General features: G+C 37.3%; 1 long non-coding RNA gene across 2 annotated transcripts in view; it reads left to right on the forward strand.

Annotated features, from left to right (window-relative positions):
• The first annotated feature begins 326 nt into the window (after positions 1-326).
• The window catches only part of LOC137250591 (uncharacterized), an 81,385-nt gene continuing 58,155 nt past the window's right edge, over positions 327-23,556 (forward strand). For both annotated transcript variants that reach the window (XR_010953014.1, XR_010953013.1), the window contains exon 1: positions 327-1,292. This is a non-coding gene — a long non-coding RNA (uncharacterized lncRNA). The remainder of the gene's footprint in view (positions 1,293-23,556) is intronic.

Here is a 23,556-nt window from a genome sequence, read left to right on the forward strand (position 1 = left end):
CTATCCCGTTTTCACTATGAGTTACTGTGACGACAACCACTGTTGTTGTATTGGCGTACACTCAACTTCGGCGTGTCCTTCGAGATTTGACGAACACTACCTAAAAACTTCGGTATGTTTGTCTATGTGTGTATGTGTGTATATTTTGTTTGCATTTTGTACAGATACTATTTTTTGTTGCTATTCTTGCTGTTGTTGCCTTTATTATTGTTGCTATCATTGGCCTTCGTCATGGCATCGTATTCATCGTGTCGTATTTTTGGCTTCGACGCTTTATTTGATGGTCGATGTAATTCAGTTGTTTTCCGTTAGTTGTTGCCTTCTGAACGAAAAAGCGCCTTATAACGCGTTCGGTAAATAACTGTAGCAGCGTGCAACAGCAGCAGCAGCAGCAACATAAAATAACACAAATACAAATACAATTTTACCACGAATTTGCCTTGCATATACAAAATAAACATTTGTAGCGTCGATTTCAATGTCTTAACACTCATACGCCATGTCGTATCGTCGCTTTTGCAGCCCAAGCCGTTGACATTGGTTACGCGTTCGCTTGAATTGACTTGGCGTTTCGACTTTCGTGGTATTGTGTGACGGGCGTGCGTGTGTGTGTGTGTCAAATCTATTTTTATGCAACACCCATGTGAAGAAGTTTTGCTGCATTTATAGCGTTGTTGTTGTTGCTTACTCTCATTCACATTTGTCTTCTTATCGCCCCGAAGCAGCGTCGACGCATTTGCCGCGCGCGCGTTTAATGTGATTTTGGTTTTCTTTTTCTTTCAAAGTTAAAATAAAACAAATGAAATCGTAAATCATTCAAAAGTTGAGTTGAAAAAGTGTCACAAAAATGTGTGTTAATATTTCGAAAAGAATTTTATGTAAAGACAAAAATCCAGTAACAGCAATAATGTGATACGTACCAACGTCGTGCTTGTTGTTGTTATCCTTTTTATGGCAGCAGCAGTTTACGCAACATAATGCTTCTTCTTCTTCTTCGAAATGCTTCTAAGTTTTTACTGTAGTTTCTTATCTCATCTTATTTAATGTTGTTAATGCCTACGCTTCCGGCGCGACCCTTCGGTTCTATTGCCGATAATTCTATGGCGCGCGTTTGTGTATTCTCTCGCTTACAATTTACGTGATCTTCACCGCCTTCTTTTACGTGATTTACACTAAATACCTTTGTGCTCGCTAAGCGGTCGGAGTCAACTATGTGTAAGTCCCAGTCACTGTTGGTGATATTAAACTTCAACGAATCTATTTATATCTGCTAAGTGAACAATTTAATTTTGGTAATTATTGTTGCGGCCAAATGTTGGAGTTTTTTTTTTTGAAATGCTTTGAAATATTCTCGACGGTTTATATAGACTATAAAGTATACCACTGTATATATGGGATGTTCCACCGTCACGGGTAGGTCATTTGTAGTCAATATTTCATTTTTGTTTACGCATTCTGATAAAACCAGCTGAAGATTTCAGCTTCTAATAGATAGGTTGAGACACTTGACATTGAATCAGCACTGTTATGTAAAAACTGCTCACAATATCTTAGTATATATGCAAATTATAGTAAGTTTTATAATTGTCACTGGTGGAGAAAAAAAAAAAAAAAAAAACGCTATCCATTAGTTAAGCAAAAACTGCAAGTATATGGAAGTAGCTTGTTAAACGGTTTTATTTAGTTTGACTCACTGTAGCGAACAGAATTTTGTAATTGAAATTTAAGTAACTTCCCGATAAGCTACAAGCTTGAAACTTGGAATATAGTTCAGAACCCGATGACAATGCAATAATAAGAAAAAAACTCCGATTGGTGCTGCATGGATCGAAATATTTCAAAAAATCGTATTTGTTGTCCGATTTCGTTCATATTTGGAACACGTAATACATACATGAATAGAAAGCGACCTATGAAAAAAACGCCGCTAGGTGGCGCAAGGATCGAGATCTTCAAAAAAATCGTATTTGTGTTCCGATTTGGACCATATTTGGAACACCTATGAAAAAAATCGTATTTGGAACACATAATACATACATGAATAGAAAGAAAAAATCTCCGCTAGGTGGCGCAAGGATCGAGATATTCAAAAACATCGTATTTGTGCTCCGATTAGGCTCATATTGGAACACATATTACATACAAAAATAGAATGAAACGTTAAAAGAACCTGTTAATAGTAAATAAAGTATTCCGAAGGTTCAAAATATGGTTCACGCCATGGGAATATTTCGTGGGCTAAACAAATTTGATAGATGTTATACTTTGATTAAAATTTTAATGAACATAGTTGATATCTCTTTTAGAACTATAAGGCGTATTAGCAATGCCTACTAATTTCTAACAACCCTATCTGCGTATTTGTCACGGGAGGGACAAACTTTGTTGTTTAATAATTCCTTAAAAACTTCAAAGAAATCAAAGCTAAATCATTGGATATATTAAAAACGAGTTTCTAACATTGTATAACAAATATCAAAAAAAAAAAAAAAACAAGTCTTGCAAAATTTAGAACAACAACTTTTGACTTTTTTGTCACGGGTGGGACAAAACTAACACTAGCTGTAGTTTTTTTTTACATCTATAGACGTTTACGCTTAAACTTTATATGGACTGCCAAGCGTCAAACTTTAAATACACCTCTGAAATTGCTGCGCATAAAATTAGTACTATTAAATTTTAATACGCATTATACTCTTATGTAACTGAAATATGTGTCTATGTTTCACCTCTACACTAATTCTATGTATCACCTCTTAAAATGGTGCGAGTCCACAATTCATCGCAACTGATTCAGCTATATGTTATACATTGTGGCCATCAGAGGGCTGTGTCTCCGCTTTTTGGTACACCCTGTGCTGTAGCTAGTTGCTTAACCACTGCCGCTAGATGGGTCTCCGAAGCATTATCTAAGCGAGGATAAGCGTTTTTTTACGCGCGAACGGAAACGTTTAAGCGTGTAAAAAACTCGGCTACTATTCGATAAATAAAATATTAATAATAAAGGGATTATATAATTTGGTATTTCAATCCGCTCCATTGAACAATGATGAGTTAATGCATTTTTCTTTTTGTACCTATTTGAAAAAGTTCAATCAGCACTTTATTTTAAGAGGAAAATAATTCGATTGAAAAGTTATTTGAAGCATGAATTTAATATTTTTCGGTTGCTGGAAGGTTTTTACAATATTTGCATCCACACGGTCTCCAGTTTTATAAGAAAAATTATCTCCGCACCAAGGTACACTTTGTCGTGGAACCTGCCATATAACCTTGCTCATTGGTATCGTATGTGTATACAAACTACACATTGGAGGGATTTTCTTAGCTGTAGGCTAGGCGCGCAAAGGAGAGTTAGACCCACCTAGCGACAATTATTGAAGACTCGCGGCAGTGGTTAAATAACTCGCTACAAAACGAGTTGTTCTTAGTAGTGGAAACACGAACCTCTGTGCTATGGTGCTATCAACATCAAATATCTAAGTGAATTCTAGATACTAAATCGGCACCATATTTGTCTGTTTTTAAGTTTTTTAAACTCGTGTGAACCAAAATTTGTATGATATAAGAGTACTCATTCACTTCAGTGAGTGGCAGTCAACCTGTGTGCTCGACGTAAAGTGTCCTGGCGTCGTGCATAATGTGGCCTTAAATTAACAAAATTTCGATAAAAATTGCTAATGCATATTCCGTGCTCGGTACGTGGTACGTGCGATGGACTTATTTAAAAATGGAGTCATACATTTCATTCAATTAATACTGCTCCCTGTACAAAACTTTATATTTCCTTCAACCACTTCAACATTTTTTTTTTAGCAGGGTAAATATCTTGCATAAGCACGTACCAACTTCCTGATGCCACCGGGAAAAATATAAAAAGTGCTGGAAGGAGATTCGATAGAATTACCAAGTTTTGGTAGGTTTTTCAGAAGGATAGTGAACTCTGAAAACGAGGTTCAGCGTGCATACCTCGTTACTTAATCGACCAGCGAGTGTGAATGAGTGTGAGGTACTTCTTATGCCCTTTTTAGCTCAAGCTGATAAATTCTTGTATGTCGAACTCTCCATAGTGTCCACGAAGATGCCAACATATATATGTCTGGGAATTTAACAGACGCTGTTCAGCACTTCACTTCTTTCCTTTACGAGGAGTATTTCAGATTCATTGTGTAAATTATATTCAGGTGTCAAAAAGAGACGTCCCCTGGCAATTCTTAGTTTTATCAATTTTTTGTTGTTTGTCCGATGACCGTACTGGAAGCGCATAACACATGAGCGACCTTGATATATTCTATATATGTAGTTGGTACCGTTTCTTTTTTCTTGCCTCAACTGCTAGCAGAGAATATTTAAGGATTTTATTCATGTCCTGTGCCACTCAGGGTAAGGGCTGAGGGATTTTCTGAACTTCTGACGCTTCGTATGCTTTTATAACTATTTAGGCTTCCGTTTTCTTCTCTAAACATTTGATCTATTTATCCCGTTTTGCGTGAAGAATATATTTCAAGGCAAATTAGATTGATGAATGACTTGAGACAAGGATTAAGCTTTGACAATCTGATTTTAATCCCTGTGAAACATGCCTCATTTCCAATCGGGGCTAAAATTCATAGAGTCACCCTGGCCCAACTTCGTTCTTTATACTGTAACAGGTTAAGCAGTTACCTGTCCAGTATCAACCGCGACATACGTAATCTGTATACATATTTCCTGCATATGATGTGTCCCCACATGACACCAACCGTCTTTTCAATTGTGATAGGGAACCTAGGCCTCTAATACGTTTTTATGCATTGAAAAAAGAAAAAAAAATTCACTAGCAAACCGTCTCCAATCTGGGCCAAAATTTATATTTGATAGTTTTGACCTAGCTAGCCCGTCTGAGTGGTGAAATCAGAAGAAATATTCATTTCATTTATAAGGATCACCCTAATTCAGAATTCTTGATTATTCTGCATCTTCTGTTATAGTTCGAATCTCTTAACTGTCGAATAAATAACTCAAATATTCAGTACAGCAAAATGTTCTTTTATTTACACTACTTTAGTAGTATAACTTTATTATATTACTCGTGTTCTTAACTGATGGCGTGTTAAATTCAAACTGATTGATTATACCTCAGCTTGCGCTGCTTGTCGGTGTCTCGTTCGACTATTTCTCCTAGGGTCTAGACTTTTCACGAACAGCCTTCTCGAACAGTTGTATCTCATAGTTGGTTGTTTAGCTATATACATGAATATGTGTGAGTAATGTCATTTCGCTCTTAGCTGATGATTATATCATGTGTGAGTTTCTCTTTCTTCTTCGCTCTTAGCTGCTGACTACATGTATGTATGTGAAAGATTCTCTTCGCCCTTAGCTTTGCCTGTTACATGTATGTGTGGCTCCTTGCTTCGACGTTTACGTCTCTGTGTGGCTGCTTGTTTGGCTGTTGTTGTACATTTATTTACTAGCATAGTGATGTATCGAAGTGCTGATATTCGCCACAATATTTTCGTTATATATTGTTACTCACATAAAATTGGAGAAAAAACAAAAAGGAAGAGTAATCGAGTCGAGAGAAACATTTTAAGCGCCAAAAATGAAATAATGACCATTCAACAGCGCAAAGAACGTTTGTCATGGAAAACATTGTGTTTTATTTGTTTTTTTTTTTATTAGCTTATCCAATAGGCTAGGGAGCAATATGACGTTTATTTATTATCTTCAAGCATAAACAAGGCAAGCATGCTAAGTTATGCTTGGCCCAGTTGAAAAACAAGTCATGTTTTTTTTAACATTACTATTAAATAAAAACCCTATGTTAGTCTGGGACAGACATATGTCATTTTACGACTTGAATAAGGAAAGTCGGCCCAGAGAATTACAGAAACAAGATACATGGAACGCATGTGTTTATGTGTATGTATGCCGCTACGCTGTTATTTTGTTATTTTGGTTTATCTGTACATTCGTATGTACATATCGTTCGTGCCCTTTTTTTGGTCGACTGTTGCTTAAGCGTTTTCAAATTTGTGTTGTTTGCAATTCCCTAATCTACCTCGTGTTTTATTTCCACACCTTGGAAAAAAAAAATCGGCTATAGCAAAGATGAAGATTAATATGATTCAATAATAATAGTATGACACTAATAATACTATAACGAATTCTTCGGAGTTCCTGAGGATTATGCGCCTTCTGCTAAACGTTTGAATCGCTTAACTGTCGAATAAATAACTCCAATATTCAGTATTGCAAATGGTCTTTACTTGGACTACTTTGGGAGTAGTACTTCACAAATTCAGTTGTACTTCACTACTAGCTTGTTTAAATCAAACTGATTACTGATTCCTCAGGTTGCGCTGCTTTTATACTCTCGGTTACCTCGTTCGTCCATTTATCCTAAGTTCTAGTCGTTTCACGAACATGTGTTCTGGAACAGTTGTATCACATGCTTGGTTATTTAGCTATATACATGTATATCTGTAGTTTATGCTTTTCTTCTAGCCATATGCGTGTGTATGTGAGACTAACAACTTCTGATCTTAGATTTCGGCTACATATACATATGTATGTGAAATAATCTCTATGCTTGAAGCTGCTGGTTATGTGTATGGAATATTCTTCGTTGCCTTATAAATAAATGTGGCTGCTTGCGGTTTTTGTTGTTGTTATTATTTACTAACAGCATGGTGATGCTAGTATTCGCCACAATACCTTCACGTAGATTGAGGCTAAGCTTCTGTTCCAATTTTTGTCGTGCTGTTTTTTTCATATAAATGGGCGGGATGGGATCTCCAAGTTTTTTACTGGCTCCGAACAACATCCGATAAGCTTTTAATGGCATAAATACCGCTTCCGAGGCGCGGTCCTAGTTAGAATAACATTCTCATTGTAGAAGCTAAATACTTTTTTCTGTGTTATATGAAATTTGACTAAACTTTATGTTGTCTACATAACGACTTGTAATGCTTTGCGCAAAATCTTGTTGTCTATTAAATTAAACAAACTTTAAATTTTAGGAACATATTCGCAGCAATCAGAGAATTTCCCCTAGAAAATAAAATAAATTGGTTTGGGCAGTAAAAGGAAAATAAACCAATTCCCCAAAGTGCATATTGCAACCTTGCAGTAATTGTTGCTATATATTTTTCAAAGTTACTATAATCTTACTTAACTTGACTCGAACAAAAATGACATTTTATTTAGTAAGTTTTAAGTTACTGCTATGGATATTTGCCCATGATTACTAAACATATGGATAAAAATATATATGCATGTATAAACTTGCCAAAAAAAATTATAAACCAAGTATATTTTTTGTTGTGATTTCAAACATTGCTTGCATTTGTTGTTTTATTTGTTTGCGCTCTTGCAGTTAAGTCAACAAAAGTAAAGCTCAGCAAACGCTTCTAAGCCGTAACAGCAACAACAAGTCAAGTAAAAAACAAGTAAGGAAGGCTAAGTTCGGATGTAACCGAACATTACATACTCAGTTGAGAGCTATGGAGACAAAATAAGGAAAATCACCATGTAGGAAAATGAACCTAGGGTAACCCTGGAATGTGGTTGTACACATGTCTATCAAATGGAAGGTATTAAAGAGTATTTTAAGAGAGAGTAGGCCATAGTTCTATGGATGGACGCCATTTAGGGATATCGCCATAAAGGTGGACCAGGGCTGACTCTAGAATGTGTTTGTACGATATGGGTATCAAATGAAAGGTGATAATGAGTATTTTAAAAGGGAATGGGCTTTAGTTCTATAGGTGAACGCCTTTTCGAGAAATCCCCATAAAGGTGGACCAGGGGTGACTCTAGAATATGTTTGTACGATATGGGTATCAAATGAAAGCTGTTAATGAGTATTTTGAAAAGGAGTGATCCTTAGTTCCCTAGGTGGACGCCGTTTCGAGATATCGCCATAAAGGTGGACCAGGGGTGTCTCTAGTTGTACGATATGGGAATCAAATGAAAGGTGTTACTGAGGGTTTTAAGAGGGAGTGGGCATTAGGTCTATAGGTGCACGCCTTTTCGAAATGTCGCCATTAGGGTGGGCCAGGGGTGACTCTAGAATGTGTTTGTACGATATGGGTATCAAATGAAAGGTGGTAATGAGTATTTTAAAAGGGAGTGGGCACTAGGTCTATAGGTGGACACCTTTTCGAGATATCGCCATTAGGGTGGGCCAGGGGTGACTCTGGAATGTGTTTGTACGATATGGGTATCAAATGAAAGGTGGTAATGAGTATTTTAAAAGGGAATGGGCACTAGGTCTATAGGTGGACACCTTTTCGAGATATCGCCATTAGGGTGGGCCAGGGGTGACTCTAGAATGTTTGTACGATATGGGTATCAAACGAAAGGTGTTACTGAGCATTTTAAGAGAAAGTGGGCATTAGGACTATACGTGGGCGCCTTTTCGAGATATCGCCATTAGGGTGGGCCAGGGTGACTCTAGAATGTGTTTGTACGATATGGGTATCAAATGAAAGGTGGTAATGAGTATTTTAAAAGGGAGTGGGCACTAGGTCTATAGGTGGACACCTTTTCGAGATATCGCCATTAGGGTGGGCCAGGGGTGACTCTAGAATGTTTGTACCTTATGGGTATCAAACGAAAGGTGTTACTGAGCATTTTAAGAGAAAGTGGGCATTAGGTCTATAGGTGGACCCTTTTCGAGATATCGCCATAAAGGTAGACCAAGGGTGACTCTAGAATGTTTGTACGATATGGGTATCAAACGAAAGGTGTTACTGAGCATTTTAAGAGGGAGTGGGCACTAGGTCTATAGGTGGACACCTTTTCGAGATATCGCCATTAGGGTGGGCCAGGGGTGACTCTAGAATGTTTGTACGATATGGGTATCAAACGAAAGGTGTTACTGAGCATTTTAAGAGAAAGTGGGCATTAGGTCTATAGGTGGACGCCTTTTCGAGATATCGCCATTAGGGTGGGCCAGGGTGACTCTAGAATGTGTTTGTACGATATGGGTATCAAATGAAAGGTGGTAATGAGTATTTTAAAAGGGAGTAATCCTCAGTTCTATAGGTGGACGCCTTTTCGAGATATCGCCATAAAGGTTGACCAAGGGTGACTCTAGAATGTTTGTACGATATGGGTATCAAACGAAAGGTGTTACTGAGCATTTTAAGAGGGAGTGGGCATTAGGTCTATAGGTGGACGCCTTTTCGAGATATCGCCATTAGGGTGGGCCAGGGGTGACTCTAGAATGTTTGTACGATATGGGTATCAAACGAAAGGTGTTACTGAGCATTTTAAGAGGGAGTGGGCATTAGGTCTATAGGTGGACGCCTTTTCGAGATATCGCCATTAGGGTGGGCCAGGGGTGACTCTAGAATGTTTGTACGATATGGGTATCAAAGGAAAGGTGTTACTGAGCATTTTAAGAGGGAGTGGACATTAGGTCTATAGGTGGACGCCTTTTCGAGATATCGCCATTAGGGTGGGCCAGGGGTGACTCTAGAATGTTTTTACGATATGGGTATCAAACGAAAGGTGTTACTGAGCATTTTAAGAGGGAGTGGGCATTATGTCTATAGGTGCACGCGTTTTCGAGATATCGCCAATAGGGTGGGCCAGGGTTGACTCTAGAATGTGTTTGTACGATATGGATATCAAATTAAAGGTATTAATGAGGGTTTTAAAAGCGAGTGGCCCTTAGACGTATATGTGAAGGCGTTCACTCGATATCGACCAAATGTGGATCAGGTGATCCAGAAAATCATCTGTCGGGTACTGCTAATTTATTTATATATTCAATAACACTAACAGTATTCCTGCCAAGATTCCAAGGGCTGTTGATTTCGCCTTGTAGAACTTTTTCATTTTCTTCTACTTAATATGGTAGGTGTCACACCCATTTTACAAAGTTTTTTCCAAAGTTATATTTTGCGTCAATAAACCAATCCAGTTACCATGTTTCATCCCTTTTTTCGTATTTGGTATAGAATTATGGCATTTTTTTAATTTTTCGTAATTTTCGATATCGATAAAGTGGGCGTGGTTATGGTCGGATTTCGGCCATTTTTTATACCAAGATAAAGTGAGTTCAGATAAGTACGTGGGCTAAGTTTAGTAAAGATATATCGGTCTTTGCTCAAGTTATTGTGTTAACGGCCGAGCGGAAGGACAGACGGTGGACTGTGTATAAAAACTGGGCGTGGCTTCCACCGATTTCGCCCATTTTCACAGAGAACAGTTAACGTCATAGAATCTATGCTCCTACCAAATTTCAAAAGGATTGGTAAATTTTTGTTCGACTTATGGCATTAAAAGTATTCTAGACACACTAAATGAAAATGGGCGGAGTTACGCCCATTTTGAAATTTTCTTTTATTTTTGTATTTTGTTGCATCATATCATTACTGGAGTTGAATTTTGACTTAATTTACTTATATACAGTAAAGATATTAAATTTTTTGTTAAAATTTGAATTTAAAAAAATTTTTTTTTAAAAAGTGGGCGTGTTCTTCATCCAATTTTGCTAAGTTTTATTTAGCACATATATAGTAATAGTAGTAACGTTCCTGCCAAATTTCATCATGATATCTTCAACGACTTCCAAATTACAGCTTGCAAAACTTTTAAATTACCTTCTTGTAAAAGTGGGCGGTGCCACGCCCATTGTCCAAAATCTTACTAATTTTCTATTCTGCGTCATAACGTCAACCCGTCTACCAAGTTTCATCGCTTTAACCGCCTTTGGCAATGAATTATCGCATTTTTTCGGTTTTTCGAAATTTTCGATATCGAAAAAGTGGGCGTGGTTGTAGTCCGATATCGTTCATTTTAAATAGCGATCTGAGATGAGTGCTCAGGAACCTACATACCAAATTTCATCAAGATACCTCAAAATTTACTCAAGTTATCGTGTTAACGGACGGACTGACGGACGGACGGACATGGCTCAATCAAATTTTTTTTGGATCCTGATTATTTTGATATATGGAAGTCTATATCTATCTCGATTCCTTTATATATGTACAACCAACCGTTATCCAATCAAACTTAATATACTCTGTGAGCTCTGCTCAACTGAGTATAATAACCAGAAAACATTTCAGTTACATGCCGAGCGAGTTGCTGTTAAATGAAATTCAACCCAAACAAGTCAACTAGCCAGTCCAGTGCGTCACCACTGACACACTCAGCCCCTCAGTAAGTCAATCTACTCAATTTGATAAAAGCGGAAGGAAGTTGGCGAAAAGCTGGCGGTAAGAAGGCAGCAAGAAAGTGAAGTGCAGTAATTTCAATAGAAATTCTCAGCTTGTGAAATTTTTAGAAAATCGTTAACCTAGAGACACATACATACATACATGTACATTTACTTGGCAAGCAGAGATCGTACATAAATTTTACTTTAGAAATTTCATTTTAAAAAGTCGGATGAAGGGTATAATAACAACCTTCTTATATTTGACATGAGAGCAAAGAAAATTTTATTCATTTTCTCCCTTAAATGTTTCGAAAACGATAAGAGTTAGATTTATTTTGGAATGATTCTGCGTCAAACGTTTCTATTTTCGTTTGGAGGATTGGACTTTACTCATATGTAGAATAAAAAGTCGGGAAGGCTAAGATGTCAAGATAGGAAAATGCTTAATAAAGCAAGAGCTATGCACCACTGGCATCGAAAAACATACCTCTAACTAAGCTACCTGGCGAGATCATTGCGGGAAGACTAACGGGCAGACGGTAGCTTCCCTCATGGCATATAAAAGGCCTTTCATCCCACACATCTAATAAAATTACGTTTATTATTGATAGAAAAAAGAGTCTATCAGCAAAGCTTACCACAATTGCTTTGTCTACTTTCAGTCCAGTCCAATTTTCATGTCAGAATGATGGATATTCTTGTTTGTTCAGCAGGGAATAAAGCATAGCGCATTATTAGTATCTAACCAGCTATATAGGGCATCTACTACCAGGCTACCTTCGAAAAAGTTGAACATAAGTTAAGGGTTTGAGGTCCTCATGGACCGGCCAGTTCAACCTACCTAAGGTCGTAAGAAGGAAGCCCCTGCAACTGTACTCGTCGCTTCGTCGAATTAGCCTCAGTTCATCAGCATATAGCGGAAGCCAATCCAAAAAGCACATCGTCAGTGTAGGAATCAATTCGCTTACCAGCCAGAAAATACCACGGCTATTCATAGTTATACAGTAGAAGTTAAAAAGGTTTTTTAGTTAATAACTATAGCCCTTTGCGCCTCGCGCTGTCTCAGGGGCTTTCGACAACACGTCACCTAAGTCCATTAAACAAGCTTTGATAGGCAAGCCCGTTCTGTCCGGCCCCGAACTCAGTTTTTCAACAAAATAACAGGACTAGATCTACGCTTCCTTGAGTCTGGTGGCTGAAGACCACACATTGACTGCTTGGTGTCGGCTTAACAGGTGTGGTGAGAAAGTTACCTTATGTATTTAGTACCTTAGTGGGAATACTTCCCTACCCTGAAAAAAAGACTTAAAAATATCTATCTAAAGATAGGAAATATAGACAGACATACGAATAAAATACTAAAATGCATAAATTATTATGTGTATATCGCAACTGCGTGATACAATGTCCGCAAAGCTCTCGGAACCCTGAAGTGTTTATAGTGAACAAGGTGCTCTCGGAAAGAGCGAATCTATTTTGAACGGATGTTGAAGAAATTTCTCCCACAGATAGCCAATAGCCTGGAACGGTTTTTGGCTATACTTTTTTACGGGGTCCCGCAATCGGGATCATTTTGGGACTGCCCATTATTTTTGACTGCTTTATGAACCATTTCCGAATTGATATGAAGACCGTTTCGGGTTTACATCGTAAATGTTTTATGTATTCTTTTTGTAATAACTTTTTACTACTTCGGTGCCACTTCTCGATTGAGCTCGTTATAGTTTTGAGACTAATCCGAATCAGTTTCGGATTGTGTTCTGGATAATTTTTATACTAACTATTTAGGTGTCCTTTCAGGACTGAGCTTCAAATAACCTTGTTATTGTTCTTGGAATCATTTCGGGACATTTGTGACTGAGTTACGCAAGAACCGTCTCTGAACAGATGTTGATGAATTTTGGAACACATATAGCTAATAAAGAGGAACGATCGGTTGGATATACTGTTTTGACCAGCCCTCACATTCGGGATCCTTTCGGCATTATTTCGGGATAGTTTGGAACTGCTATCCGAACCGTTTCGGGACTGGGTTCCATGTAGTTTGGGTTGTGTTCTGTATAAGTTGTTTACTGTTTCGAGGTCGTTCGGGATCATTTTCGGACTATTTCGGAGAAGTTGCGGCATAACTTCTGGCCTAGATCGGTATTGTTTTTGGGAACATTACGGGACTAAAGATCATTTCGCGACTAATGAACATTTCCGGAGTAATTCGGGATAACTCCGGAATCATTTTCGGAATCCTTTAAGGTTTGAGATAATTTCGAAATCAGTTCGGGACCGTCATTGGATATAAGAAACTGTACGTCCTTCCGGACTATAAGATATCTATTCGCTAAATTTCATTCAAATACTATATTTCGGCTTCTTTTCTGGACTGTTTCGGAAAACTTTAATCATATCTAGGCAATATCGGGGTCAGTAATATTAAGGAACATATATGGGTCAGATATAGGTCCGAACGATTTTGGAAAGGTGAACCATGTACAACCTAGGTATATTAAAAACTTAAATTTATAACTCAACGAAAACCAATGTTTTATTTTCTTCATGTTTGACGTGCTCTACCTCCGCGAAGGTTTAGGTCGAGCTCTTCTAATTTGCGTCATGCTCCCATTTTAAATTTTTATACAAATTGTCGGGACGGGTTTTATACCGATTGAATGTGGCTTTGCTCGGGACCCAGGATCTTTGGTGCGGTAGGTAGAGCACATTACCATCACACCATATTTGAAGAAATTAAAAGTGAAAAATGCATAACCCTTACGCTCCCTGCTGACAAGTGTAAAAGAAGGAAGCAGCTGACATGATACACTACTCACATTTCCCTTTAAAAAAGTGTTAACTTGAGTCAAGCAAATATTTTCACTTATATTCGCAAACAAAATCTACAAACTCAAAAACTACTGCCGTAAGTGGTGTAAGTGAAGTGAGCGAACGTTGGTCAAGTGAGCGGCAAATAATCGTTAGCTTAAGTTGTGCTTGTATGTTTGACACATGATAGTGCATTACAAACAACAGCAACAACAACCACAACAAATATCATGCTTGAAACAAATTTTTCCTCTTCAAACATACATATATACATGTTTGGTTCACACGATTTTTGCATAAAGTGAGTGAGTGAAAATGTGGGTGGCAGCGTGATTTTGTGGAAGTGCATGTGTTTATAGATAGCGCTGCCTATCACTTGATCGCATAGCTGTACATACATATTACCCTTACATAAATGCTGTTATCCTTTTGTCAATGTTATCCTATAACACTTTAACCCAGCTTAAGTGCAGCTCGTTCCATTGCAGGTCGCAATGGCAAAGACGGATGTAAATACTCGTATGAATGTGCTTGCATAAACAGGCACATTTGCATACAGTATATGGATTATACCTAAATATATCACTTATGCAGCAATAAATAAGTACTTATGTATGTACATATGTTTGTATATTCAAAAAAAAATTTTGTTTGTGAATTCGTCCTGTTGGCTGAATGTGGGCGGCAAGTAGAATGCACATCTAATAATTTTTTTTGTTTATTTTCCGACAGCGTGATTTTTGATGTATGTATGTTAGAACGACTTTTCGTTGTGCCATCTTCAGTGCTATTTTCGTATGTACCTCAGACTCGGTCGTTTCGCTCAAATAAACAGTTATCAGTGAGCTACCTATATTGAAAAGGGCATCCACACTTCCAGTCTTCACTCTCTATCCCATTCTCTTTTAATCTTCTATTTTTCCTATTATTTCTCTCCTTAGCTTATTTCATTTATCACGCTCCCATTCCGCTTCTTCCCCCAAAAATGTATTTTTATTTTTTTTAAATCTTATCTTTTTTAAAATATTTTTTTTTCAATATTTTTTAGTTTTCTCTTTTTATTTATTAAGGGCTTTATTCTGTATTGCTAACGATAGCTCAGACGAACGATTCGCCTCCAAACGATTTCGTCTAATAACGGCATTCTCTATCATTTTCGTTCGGCCTTTACGTCCCTTACTTTATTTCAAACAAAAAGGCGAAATCAATTGTCAAAAGATATGTTGCAATCGTTTAACATAGTGCAAATATACTACCGATTCGTCTCTGAGGCGACTCGAACGTTCGTTTCGTAATAGAGAATGCAGCCCTAATATAATTCAATTTTTTTTTATGTTCTTGGTTTGTTGGCTGGCTTTGAATTCGTTATTTTGTCTTTTTGGTGTTGTTCACAATACCTTCTAAGATTGTTTTCTCTCTTAAAAAGGCATTCTAATTTTGCCTTGTTTTGATGAGCAAAAAATATTTTAAAAATAAATGATTAGTGAGACAAGCTGTTGTTGTTGTTGTATTAACGATAAGGACACTCCACGAAGGTTTTGGGGAGTGTTATAGATGTTGATGGTCCTTGGCGGGTATAGATCCGGTACGTTCCGGCAACATGCACCAATAACGTACAAACCCGAATATATCGGAAACGTTTTAATATTAGCATATTGAACCTTTTACGTCGTACCGCCCTCCACCCCACCCCTAGAGGATGTGCTTCTGAATTTCACTTCCTTACCAGCTAGCTTTTCGACTGCTATGTTTTGATATCGAGTTCAACTCTATTCTTACTGGTGTTATGGCAGATGCCTCTATCCACTCCGCCAATGTGAATGCCGCGAGTTCAAAACTTAGCATCTTCGTTATTAAATAAATAAATCAATTAAAATGAAATGTTTCAAATTAAAATGCTTAAATAAAATTTTATTTATAATAATAACAATTGGTGTTTCCATTTTTTCGTGCTCAGCTTTGTAAACATATGGAAACTCAAATGTTTTTGTAATAATGTTGGTGATAAATTTCTTACACGCAATATCATCGGAAATATATGTACATATTTACATATGCACTAAAATCCAAAATTTATCTTTTACAATATGGTCCATTATATGTTATCGTAATAATTGTCCAAGCTCCAACTGCTCTAAAATGTATTAAAAAATGTGTATGTGTTTGTGCAGTTTGCATATTTTGCCGCCTGTGCATAGGCAAATAATTTGCAAATATTTATCACATATGACACAAATTCCGGCATTTACACACATACCTAGCATTATGTGAATTATTTATGTGTATTATTATGAATTCAGCTTTGTTATGCTATTCTATATTCTATATGAACCTTCATCAAAGGAATTAAATTAAAGCCTGCATCTAAAATTATAAGTTTTTGTTATTATCAAAGTAATAATAATACTTGCGTTACTTAAGTATGTATGTTATAATTCCTTTCAATATGAGGTAATGAGACTATTCAGGCAGTAAGATTTTCAATATTATTCATTCGGTAGGGAAACATTTCAGAGTTTCCTATGCTGCCACTTCAAACAGATGACGTAAAGTTGGATACATTTTTGCCAAACATTTTTTTATGTATTTAATTAGCGATGCAAGCTCATATTGCTTTACACAATTTCTTTGTTATTGATTTTAGAGAAAAATTACAAAATTTGCACACGGAGATGGTTACTAGGACATTTTTATGAATTTCACTTCTTCATCAGCTAGCTTCTCGGGAGCTGAGTATTGAACTCGGAATCACCTGCATCCTTGTGTAAAGGCAGATAGATGTCTTTAGCCACTAAACCATACGAATGCCCCGCTGCACGCTTCATAAGTTGCCATTTTTGTTGCTATTACTTTTATACACAATTAGGTACATATCTTAATATATAAAAAACACGTGTCACTATGTTTGGCGCAAATGGACTCCTAAACTACTGAACCGATTGTGAATATGTTTTGCACCCCGTGTGTAGTTTGATCTAACTTGAGAGATAGGATAGGTTATACCTCAGTTTATAGTCGCAATATTATTTTATTGCAATTTTTTTTATTTGTTTATACGTAATGATAAAGTGTTACGTATACGCACCGGCACTCACATTTTCAGGTGGTGCGGATATACTTCCGTGTAATTGGTTGGTGTTAAATTAAACAATCAATAAAAAATATTATAGCGAATGATATCAAGTATAGCACATTACTAAAACATTTTTTTTAATTCAGGAGAGTCTTTAGTTGTTCCATGTGCAATTTTTAAGCCGAATTTCAAAAGCAACGAATATCTGCATTTCGTTTTAATATTATAGTGAAGTGTGAAAAATAAAAATCTATATATAGAAAAAGAAAGGCTAAAATGTGTGTTAGTTGGTCGCCAGTGTTTGAAGAGATGCGTCGGCCGATTTTGTTCAAACTTTCACACAAGTTGCGTAAACCTCACGCGGTGGTTACTACATTTGGTTGCGATCGACGTACAGGGTCTCGAGATATAGACCGAAACGTGGACCCGAGTACCCCTAGAATGTGTTTATAGAATATGGATAACAAATGAAAGCTGTTGATGCGTGCTTTAGTAGAGGGTAATTTTCATACCCCTGGGTGACTAGGGTCTCGATATATATGCCAAAACGTGGGCCAGTGAATGCCTAGACAGTATCTATACAATATTGTAACGAATTTACTGCAATTCCGCTTATTACAAATTCTCTGGCAACGTTGGAATCGCTAAACTGTTGAATAAATAACTCCAATATTGAATAATGCAAAAATGGCCTTTATTAAAGTACTTCACAATAACACTTTTACTTTGCAACCAATAGCTTGCTTAAACCAAACTGATTGTCGCGCCTCTACTGTTGCTGCCTTTTATACTCTGTGATTTCCTCGTTGCATCTTCTAGGCGCTTCCAGAATTTACTTAGTTACTGCTATAAAATTATAACTACAGATGCACATGTATAGCTTCTCATATGTGCGTGTATTTGTGAGCGACACTTCCACAATTATAATTGCATACTTTTGGGAGAATCTCAGATAAGATATCTGCATGTGTTTGCGCGTCTCTTCTCCGCTGCGTGTACGTACATATGTGTAGACATAATGATTGATTTATTGATGTGCATACAAGTCACTGCTTAGCATCGCTTAGAGATGACAGTACCCCTTAGTGTTACTAATATTCGTAACAATATGGATATCAAATGAAAGCTGTTGATGAGTGCTTTAGTACAGAGTAATATATTATCCAGAGATGGACTGGGACTGGGAGGGGAGTGCAGAGTCAGATGGAAAAAGCTTATTAAAATGTATGCAGATATGCCAGATTTAGGGCAGGACAACGTCTGCCGTGTCTTCTAGTGTTACTATATATTTTTAATCCAAATTTTGTGGAATATTTTCAGGGGAGTTCAAAAGAGCTTGTTTAGTAACATCGGTTTTTTAGCAGTGGGTTCATATGCCTAAGTGGATAGAGGCATCTGTCATTACAGCAGTATGAATGCAGAAACTTTCGAGCTCTAAACTCATCTTCAAAAAAGCTAGCTGCTAAAGTGAAATTCAGAAACATTATCTAATATCAATAAAAAAACTTTGTGTCACAAACACAATCAATGTTTTGATTTTCAACTGTTCCGAATTGTTTCTGTGTTAAACTGATTTAAGAGTATAATATAATATTATAGATCCAGGTTCACTTTTACCCTGTAGAGAAAATCTTTAGTTCAAAACTATTGCGCCTCCAGTACATTCCGTACCACTATTAGTTCGATATCTATCTATTTTACATGCTTACAACTGGCGTGTTTAACATGGCGATGTCCGAGGCGGTGGAAATTGTCCGAGCTGCATTACCTTTTCACTATTTCCGAACTAGATACAAATTTTCACTTTAAAACTAGTTCTTTATTGGCACTTTTCCGATAGTTCCGAGCTTAAAAATTTACAGCAAAGATCTAGTTCTTTTCTTGGTACTATTTTAGTTGGTGGCCTACTTCTCAAATATATATGTATGTTAAATTTGAAATATAAAAAACCAAACTGTCGTCTTTATAACTGAAGAAAATCTAGCTACTAACGAACTAGTACTTATTTGGCACTTTAAGTCTAGTTCCGCACCACAAAATTTCATCACTAGTTACTGATTTCCCTTCAGCGTAGTTGCAATCAATCCGACGCAAACGTTTTTCCGCATGGTGCAATAAACCTATGGACGCCTAAAAGTATGCAACAGCTGAAACTACTATTAAAAATTTTAATTTATAAAAGAAGAGTTGCAGAAAACAAAAGAAAACACAACAAATTACCTTGTTTATTTAAGCAGCCCTTGGCTTTATATTTCATCATTGTCATAAAAAAGCCTTTGTTGTTTCCGTAATTTCCCTTTTTGTTATCTAACTGATTCTTACATTATAACTACAAGCATCAAGTGTAGATAAATACATATTTTCAAAGCAATTTTTAATAAAAATTTTAGTGCCAAAATATACACATTAGAAAAGTGAACAAGAGGGCGGCTTAAGTAAAAGCTTAAACATATTTATACTCATGTACTTATGTTTACAAATGTTTATGCACTTACTTTTGTTGAGCAAAAAGAAGTGTGCCAACACTAACAAGCACGCAATTCCTAATTTTTTTCAAGAAATATTGTTTTTTTATCATTGGTTAAGAATTTGCCTTATTGGCTTGGCTTATGGCGCTGCTTTACTATGGACTAATCCAGAAAAAGGTGCACTGCCATTGAAAACTTGAATTCGAAAATGAGTATTTGTGTGTGACCAATTGGCGCCGGTTGGCAGACAGAAGGAACGACTGGCGCGCCTTGTTAAACGGTTAAGCGCCAATTAAGTAAGTAACTATGCTGACAACATCAGGGATAAAGTGGTTTAGGATGACCTTGCAGATGGTAAATTCAGGTTTAACTAAAAAATAAGAGCAATATTAAGAGGAAGACAAGGTTACAGACAAAATAACTTATTATCACGCGATGTTTCTTGCTCCGTTTCGGGCTCAAAGTACCTGTTGTCATAAAAAAATATACGAATGCACTTGATCGTTACCAACCACGCCGAACGAGCAAATCGACGAGTGCTACTTTGAATATGATGTGTTACTAGAACTTTGTTCGACGACCAAACTAAAAGATGCTATGAAGGTACTCGAAGCTTTATAGGACCTACCCTTCATGCTGCTCCTAACACTTGGAGCCTTAATCCGGTGATATTCAAGATAGTTTTGGGGCTACACCGAAGATCCTGGGTTCAAGTCCCAGACAAAGCTACATGAAAAATGTATGGCGTTTTCTCTTGTGGAACAAATGTTACCCTTATGTCGCACTCTTAAATTCTTACTTTTCAACTAAGTCATATGGCGCTATGCAAAACGGCTCTGTCTGTAAGTAATGTCACACCCCCTTTTCTTATTCAGTGGAACATTTTTTTGTGAAAGAAACACATAAACTCACGGGAGAGCTGAGACTTTTATAAAAGAGAGATATTTATAAAATAAATAAAAAGAAATACCGCAATTTACTTTCGAAAAGTTTAGATCTAGTTTTACCTCCAAATTGCGTCGTGATGTTGTTGTTGTTGTTGTATTAACGATAAAGACACTCCCCGAAGGCTTTGGGGAGTGTCATCGATATAGATGGTCCTTTACCGTATATAGATCCGGTACGTTCCGGTAACAAAACACCATTAAAGTACTAGCCCGAGCATCTCGGGACCGATTTATATGACCACATTAAACCTTTTAGATCATTCCGCCCTCCCCACCCTCTAATTTCATGTCGAACTTGGGGTCGCCAGAGCCTCTACTGATCAATATGTGTATGATACATTCATATTTGTAACAGGATTCCCCTCGCGTAGGTGAGGTTGACAATTGGGTTGCGGAAACTTTGAAGCTATAAAGCTTTGTATTGCGCTCATCAACTCCTTAAATCCCATTTTGTCGTGCTCATACTCTTTAGCGCGACGGCACCTTCATGCTTTATGCCGACTCCGAATGGTAGCTGCAAAGCAGATGTATTTTCACTGACAAGTAGAAAAACTTTTTTCTAATTGAAAAAAAAAAAATTTTTTTTTTTTAAATTTTGGATGTAGCTTTGTCTGGGACTTGAACCCGGGATATTCGATGTAGTATGTTGAGTACGATAACACAAAACCAGGACGGCCAATGTTTATATTGAAAAAAAAAAAATAAATAAATAAATATTCTAACTATCCAAAAATGGTCCTAAATATATGACGGAAATAAATTCGAAATGGAAATAAATGAAACAGTTTCAAAATCATACAGAAATTGCACTGGGATAGTCTTGAATTGATACCGAAAAAATACATTAACTACCGGCGGCCGCCGTGGTGTGATGGGAGCGTGCTCTGCGATCCACACCGAAGATCCTGGGTTCACGCCCCGGGAAAATCAACATCAAAATTTGAGAAACAAGGTTTTTCAATTAGAAGAAAATTTTTCTAAGCGGGGTCGCCCCTCGGCAGTGTTTGGCAAGCACTCCGAGTGTATTTCTGCCATGAAAAGCTCTCAGTGAAAACTCATCTGCCGCAGTCAGCATAAAACAAGTAGGTCCTGTCACGCCAATTTGTAGGAAAAATTAAAAGCAGCACGACGCAAATTGGAAGAGAAGCTCGGCCAAAAATCTCTTCGCAGGTTAGCGCGCCTTAAATTTTTTTTTATCTTAAAATGACCCGGAATTAATCCCGAGGGGATGCCGAAATAGTCCCGAAATGTTCCTGAAATAGTTTTAAAATGATCCAGACAAAGCCTCGAATTTATCTACAAAAAAAATTCCAAAATGATCACAGAGATAGTTCGGAAACTATACCTAATACAATTCCGAAACGCTGTTGAAATGATCGCGAAAAATTAGGTTTGACTTTTATATTTGACTTTTGTATTAAAAGTCAAATTTTAACTTGTATTTTTCTGGTAACATTCAAAAAATACATAATAAATTTTTAGTTTTGGTTTGAGAGTCAAAATCGCACGATCCCTGCTTCGTGTTGAATACGACTTCGTAGTAAGGGTGCAGCAGGACAGAAAAGCTTTACAACATTCGCAAATTTTGGAAAATTTAACTATCAAACAAACTCAAAAATTTTTTAACTTGTCGCACGAATTTCACAGCCGATAGCATGGAAAACTCCTTAAATATATGAGACCATAACAGCAGGCATGTATTTGTGTATATTTACATAGTTACGTGTATAAGTATTGTATTGTGAGTGCACTTAAAAGGCAGATAAGCTGAAAGTGGCTGTTTGCCTTGCAGTATTTTGTTCTTATCTGCATCTTGTACGACAACAAGAACCACCCATCGAGTTTGTGCTGTCGATGTTCGGGTGGGCGCTCAATGGCTCATGTTGCTTTTGTGGGGTATAATGGTAACGTCTGATGACACCTTCTTGAGAGACTTCTTGTGCACACAGAATAGAAATCATATGTATATTTACCGTAAATGTTGTGTGTGCGGTCCATAGCCTTACATTTGCTTGTACAAATGTGTTCTAAGTATTTATGCCTTTGGCTTTTTGGCTGCCTTCGTCTATGCTTTTGTTTTTGTACATTTTTGCTATGGTGTTGCATCACCTTGCATTTATTTATGTGCTACTTTCGGTCTTCTTTCCGTGCACTTCTCCGCGGTCATATATGGTGCCTCTATATTTTTATTGTTTTTTGTTATATCTTTTTATATTGCCACTAATATATAAATATTTCATTCTTTTCTGCTTTATCTTTGCTGACCCTTGCGTGCCATTAAAGTGTGACTCACGTGTCTCGTTGGCCAATGTTTCACTAAATATGAGGGTACTCGTGTTTGTATGATCATGTATAAGCAAAAATTGAGCCCAAATATGTGCCTGCCCCTGTGCAGTCATTTGCAGTTGCATGTTATACATAATGAGTACCTACGAAAATTCTTCAAAACGAAGGAAAGTGGACCATTCGTTTGAAATTCAACTCACGGATACCCCGTGCTCCGGAAGAGGGCTAGGGAGGGAATAGGGTTACGGTGGAAATAACGTTGGGGAGTGAAGACGGTTAGGCAGGAAAGTGGGTTAGGGTGGGAAGATGGTTTGGGAGGGAAGAGGGTGCGGGAGAGAAAAGGGTTAAGAACAAAAGAAGGTTAGGGGAGGCAGAGGGCGAGATTAAACGAGAGGTAGACTAGAGGGCGTAGGGAGGGAGAGAGATAGAGAGGAAGATATATAGGGCGATAGAGAATGAAATAAAGAGGGGGATAGAGAGGAAGATGGAGAGGGAGATAGAGAGAAAAGCAAAGAGAGATAGAGAGAAAATCAGAGGGATTCAAGGGGTTGCTAAGCGCAAAACAAAAACTTATAGCTTCACAGCTTCCCCCCTACAATTTTCAAACACACCTCTACGGGGTGATTTAAATTTTTTTTAAACATATCATGCACCTATTTAGCATTCGCGGAGTACGGGTCGAGGTGGCCTAGAAGGTTCAATGCGGTCATATTAAATCGTTGGCGAGATGGTCGGGCTAGTACTTCGGATCGCTACCCGACAAAGGACCATCAACATCGATAACACTCCCCTAAACCTTTTCTGCTTCCA

Source organism: Eurosta solidaginis, chromosome 4, assembly GCF_040869045.1.
Source record: "Eurosta solidaginis isolate ZX-2024a chromosome 4, ASM4086904v1, whole genome shotgun sequence".
In the NCBI taxonomy this organism is placed as follows: domain Eukaryota; kingdom Metazoa; phylum Arthropoda; class Insecta; order Diptera; family Tephritidae; genus Eurosta; species Eurosta solidaginis.